Source organism: Oncorhynchus tshawytscha, linkage group LG31 (assembly GCF_018296145.1).
Source record: "Oncorhynchus tshawytscha isolate Ot180627B linkage group LG31, Otsh_v2.0, whole genome shotgun sequence".
Lineage (NCBI taxonomy): Eukaryota > Metazoa > Chordata > Actinopteri > Salmoniformes > Salmonidae > Oncorhynchus > Oncorhynchus tshawytscha.
This window is the reverse complement of record NC_056459.1, coordinates 9,944,607-9,950,644: the sequence shown is the minus strand read 5'-3', so window position 1 is coordinate 9,950,644 and position 6,038 is coordinate 9,944,607.

Sequence of the window (6,038 nt, the reverse complement as noted above, 5' to 3'; positions counted from 1 at the left end):
GTTAATGAAATCAATAATTTGTCAGTAACAGATGATATTCATATCTAACAATCTCTGAAACTCACTTAGATAATACCTGTGGCGATGCTGTGGTAGCAATAAATGGTTTTAATATCTACAGAAATGCCATAGGTGGAGGAGGTGTGGCTGTTTATATTCAGAACCACATTACTCTAAAGCTTAGAGGAGCTCATGTTAAATACTGTTGAAGTAATATGGCTACAGGTTCATCTGCCTCACCTAAAGCCCATTCTGGTGGGAAGCTGCTTTAGACCACCAAGTGCTAACAGTCAGTATCTGGATAGCATATGTGAAATGCTTGATAATGTATGTGATATCAATAGAGGTATATTTTCTGGATTATTTCGATATTGACTGGCTTTCATCAGGCTGCCCACTCAAGAGAGCTTCAAACTGCAACTAGTGCCTGCAACCTGGTTCAGGTTATCAATCAACCTACCAGGGTAGTGATTCCTATGTTGTAAAGAATATTTGTTGGTCTGTGGTGTGTAATGACAAGCAACCAGACGCTGAACTTGACACATTTATGAAATTGCTTATCTCGGTTACTATTAAGCATGCACCCATTATGAAAATTACTGTAAAAACTTAACTCCCCGTGGATTGATGAGGAATTTAAACATTTTATCGTTGAGGGATGAGACAAATTAAATGGCAAATAGGTCTGGCTGTACAACCTATTGGCAAACGTACTTCAAATTGAGAAATCGTGTGACTAAACTGAATGAAAAGAATAAGAAACTACACTATGAAACAAAGAAATTACATAAAGAATGATAGTAAAAAGCTTTGGAGCACTTTAAATGAAATTCACAAAACCCATTGATATTTCCAACTACTTTAATAATAATTATTTTCATTGGCAAGATTAGCACATTTAGGCCTGACATGCCAGAAACAAACTGACACTACACATCTAAGTATCTGACCAAATTATGAAAGACAAGCATTGTAATTTTGAATTTTTTGTAAAGTAAGTGGGAAAAAAAATCTGGATATTATAGGATGATATTGCTACTCCTATTTGCCATATGTTCATTTAAGCCTTCTAAAAAGTGTGTGCCCTCAGGCCTGAAGGGAAGCAAAAGTTATTCCCCTACCTAAGAATAGTAAAGCCCCCTTTACTGGCTCAAATAGCCGACCAATCAGCATGTTACCAACCCTTAGTAAACTTTTAGAAAAAATGGTGAGAGAAACTGATAATGCAAAGATTGTGGGGGCGGTTTTGTTGGGCAGCACTGCTGACCCTTGGATGTACACAAAGAGCTAACATTAATCATATGCATTTCAAACTCTTCTGGCTCAAAGTGGAGGAGAGATTGACATCATCACTACTTGTATTTGAGAGAGGTATGGACATGTTGAATCCACCAAGCTGTTTGAACTACTGGCACACAGCTCAGACACTCATGAATACATGCCACCAGAGGTCTCTTCCCAGTTCACAAGTCTAGAACAGACTACAGTACTACATAGAGCCATGACTGCAAGGAACTCTATTCAACAGCATACTTAAAAAAAAAAAAAAAAAAAAAACTTAGCTAGCAAACTAGACAAGCAGTCATCATGAATCAAATTGGCAATCTACTGGCAAATCCTTTTCAATCCTTGTCATATGAAGAGAAATTATAGATAAAATGTATCAGTGCTCATCGGCCATAAACATTACACAACAAGTTGCAAATCTCAAATTCAACAATGAATGGTTTGGAAGGAATCAGTGGCTAACTAAGCTTTGCAAAGCAATCACTAGCCTGCTATTCATTGGAGTGGATGTGTGGTCCAAATCTGGGAATAAGGGTCTCTCTTCCAAGTTTAAAAGGATAAAAATTCACTCGCAACACACCATGGGCCAGAAAAGGTTGAATACATTGGCCAAGCTGTCCATCCAGCATGACTTCTGCCGCATTCAAAACAACTGGAAACAAGGAACTGGGGAATCTCGAACTTCAGTGAATTCAAGACTACTGGGGAACTCAAGACAACTAGCTCCAACTGGAAAATACGTTTTGAACTTTCATCCAACTCGGAATTCCAAGTCGGGAACTCTGACCTGAAGATCACTGATGTCATGATTCAACCTTGGTTTTTTTCAGAGTTCCCAGTTGTCTTGAAAGCACCATAAATCCAGAGAATGACAGACATTGATGACAAAGTTTGATGAAATTTGCCCACAAGAAGGACCACTGACTCACATTCCTGTTCAAGTGAGCACAGCACAAGGTGAGTCCAAAAAGGTATTGTATCCTGCTGCATAAATTATGTAAAATGCCAGGGAGATATGTATACGGTAGCTAAGAAAGTAATAAGTGTATGTTGTGTAGTAAGCTGTTAGTAGCCCATGTGCCTCACCCTAATAATTTGGTCCCTTTCCCCCTCATAACTTAGCCTACTGTTCTAACTTGGTGGTGCACATGTAGCCTATAGCCTGTTTTAGTGAAATGTAATCATCTGATGTTGTAAGAGCTTTCATTGTCTGCTTATATGCCCCCTTTGTCCTACGGTTCTGACTTGGTGTACAGGGAGAATACTGTAAGAACAGCTCATTTTTCTGAATTCTGTCGCTGTACATATCAAAAGTGCTGAACAAATTGTTGTTGACTACGTCCATCCGTGCTCGCTCATTAATGTCTTAATCGAAATTACGTATTGCCTCTTATCCACTCGATGTTCCCTTATGCCATAGGTTTGTACATCTCAATTGTCAGTAGAAACCACATTTGTTTAAGGCAGACATTTTTATTTAACTAGGCAAGTCAGTTAACAAATTCTTATTTACAATGACGGCCTACCAAAAGGCCTCCTGCAGGGACGGGGGCCTGGGATAAAAAACAACATATATATAGGATTCACTCCATGGTGCTGAAAAGACAGCTGTATGTAGGCCCTAACAGTTTATGGGCACCGTTGCTCACCATTATAGTGCAATTAATGTATTGTTTTGTGACTTTGCTGGCATGCATCTAAAAACAATCATTTTTTAGTTTGCCCCACCAAGATTACATGTTAAAATCACCACTGGTCTCAATGCATTTTATTCCCATTGAGGACCCAAGAGAGTCCAGACAGGGTCATTGTTGCAGCTGCTCCTTGCCGAGGTATTCCCCCACTGTGTGTCTATTATTGTTCTAGTTTGATCCCACCCCAACCCCCACTGTCTATGAACAGCATTAGGTCACAATGTTGTCGGCAGACAAAAGGAAACGCTGCAACAACAATCCACTACCAGGTTCAAAGAGGACAATCACTGGGGTTCCCCCATGAATGGAATTCCCCAGCAATGAGTCCTTCAATTTGACACAAATCAATAGGTCTATGTAATCTTACTATCCTGAACGTTTGAGTACTTGTGAATCTTTTAGGGTCACAAAGCATGTATAGCCTAATCAGTGCTAGAATACTAATCAATCAAGATTATTGACAAGGACTCAATGAGGTGCAATGGTTGAAAAAAAAACTGTTTTAGTAGCTACAATAACTGCTAAATTGTGGTAAAAAAAATTGCGACTGTTATAACGCATTAGTAAGCCTCTATCTTCCTTGTCGTCTTTGACTTTGAATAAACTCATTGGTTGAAGCAATGTTGCACCCTCTAGCGACTTGCAATTGAAAACAAATGTACCAGGATACAAGGCACAGCAACGTATGTGTATGGGTGATTACGCATATCCAGTTTTATCTGGTTTTGACTTCATCCTTGCGCCGTCTGCCATCTTGTGGACACTGATAGCACAGCACACTGTTTTGGGGGAGATAACTTGCTATACAGTCAAAGTTATGATTTACAATATAACACGTAATATATGGTTCTTAAATTAACCTGTTGCTTTTCAAACTCTTTGAAAAAAAATGCAATTTTTTAAATTAAAAGTCTGTCCTGAACCAGCCTTAACTATCTCTCCTTAGCTTTTCCCTAAAAATTGTACTGCTCCACAGTTTGTAGTCTGGCATGTTTTAGGCCTCACCGAAACCAATGGAGTTGGTAATTTGCTACACTTGTCTAAATCTCTATAAAAAAGGGAAAAAAGTTTTGCAACTTGTGTAGTAACAGGTGTTATAACAGAGTTTGTAAATGTAGTAATAATGAGTTACACAATTGTACTTCTCAAAACTGGGTGTACAATATCTGTGGACCGATCCATAAGTGACACAAAAAGTCGCTTGTGGAGACAGACATGCACAGCAATGGTGGATATCAACCTCCATTCTGGTAACTTAACGAACAAATCAGCTTAGTGATTGAGTGTCAGGATATTCACCTCTCTCAGAGGTCATTGTGAATTGTCCCTCTTGTGGTCACCTTGAGGCATTGCATTAATCGTGTAATCATGGTGTTTTTTTACAATGGGTTATAAAGGATATTTTTATCCTAATGTGAAATACTAAATCAATAAAGATTGGGCTGAATGTGTATGCTTAGTAATACATACGAAAGGAACTCTTTAAAAGTATGCTGCCTGCAATGTTGCATCATAAGACCACACTGCTTATCCAAGACAAATACACAAATAGGCCTATTCAGATTCATAGTAATACCTTCGAACGGAGTCTCCATCCCCATTGGATCAATAATGAAAGATTAGACTGCAAGAATAGCTTTTAAATACCACACGCTTGATATGATGTAAGACTGAGTGCAAAGGACTTTGGTCTATGAGAGCAAAGCAGCTGAGCGGTTGACAACCCATTACATTGCACAGATGGTGTGGCTTACTGCCTCTCCTCTTTAAGCTACCATGCTTGGTGTGGTACATGGTCAGCCATTTTGTTACAGTTCCAACTGGATATTCTGCCTTGCATATCGAATGGTAGAGCAAGTCTGTTCGCTGCCTAAGCCTTGGACTCTAGATTTAAAAACATATTGTGGGGGTTTATGAAACTCAAACCCTTTCTATATAAAATGCCTTAGAATCATTTTTGCATTCTTGAACCTCAAGTTCCTGACTGATACATAAAATGTGAGGGAATTAAAGGGTGGTGGGGGTGACAAGGGCTGTAGCTTTTGGATAAATGTGCCAATGACAAAGACCGGGTGGATTTATGGTTTAAAGCCATGTCTGCAGATCAGACTTTTCAGGTTCTGCGCATGTGTTTCTTCACCTCTACTTTACTCACACATTTGTTGTGGTCTCCTTCCCGTCACATTTCCCACTGTCAATCGTGAATTATAATCCACGTTTTACCGGTGAAACGTCCATGCAGCATTTGCATACCAACCATTAAAATCCCATCCACTTTCATGGGGATATGCATTAGATCTTCTTGAGTTATACAGTGTTGTTTCAGAGGAAACTAGTGTTGTTTTGAATTATGTACAGTGAGCGAATTTTAGAGCAGATGGTGTTAATTAAACTGTAGATTTGTTTACCTCTGTATTTTGCCTAGTGGCACATGCTGTTGAGTTTTGGCCATGTGAGAGAAAAACGCAGTGGTGTTTTTTTCTTACAGTAAAATAATACTATGCTATTACATTCGGTTCTGTTATGTACAATACTATAGTTATGTGATCTTGCAGACATTGGGCTTGTTTGAGTGGTAAGGAAAAAGCAACCAACTGTAGACAAAAGTAGTGAAGTGAAATAGGGGGAGATGCATCTGCAACAGCCGAAACGCGGACACTTGTGGTTTTGCAGCAGCAAGGCTCAGAGCAACATTGCAGTGTTGCCATTGTTTATAAAACATTTCTTTGTAATGTTGAAAAACTTGTAAATGTGTGTACATTGTACAATCAATTGGTGAGAGAGCGCCTCAAATCACATTCATTTGTACATATAATGTATACATGAATCGCTGCAAAGTTAGTCATGTCTTTGGTCACATTCACTTGGGTCAAACAAAAACACCCTAATGATTGGTTGACAATAGAAGCTCTCGCAATGCAGGTAATGCCTGCATTATGTAGTTGGTGAAGAGCAACTACAGAGATTTGCAGTCCACTGCAGTCCGAACTTCATGACCTTTGATCACATGGTTTTTGTAACGTTCATGTAGTTGCAAGTCTGATCATTTTTATCCCT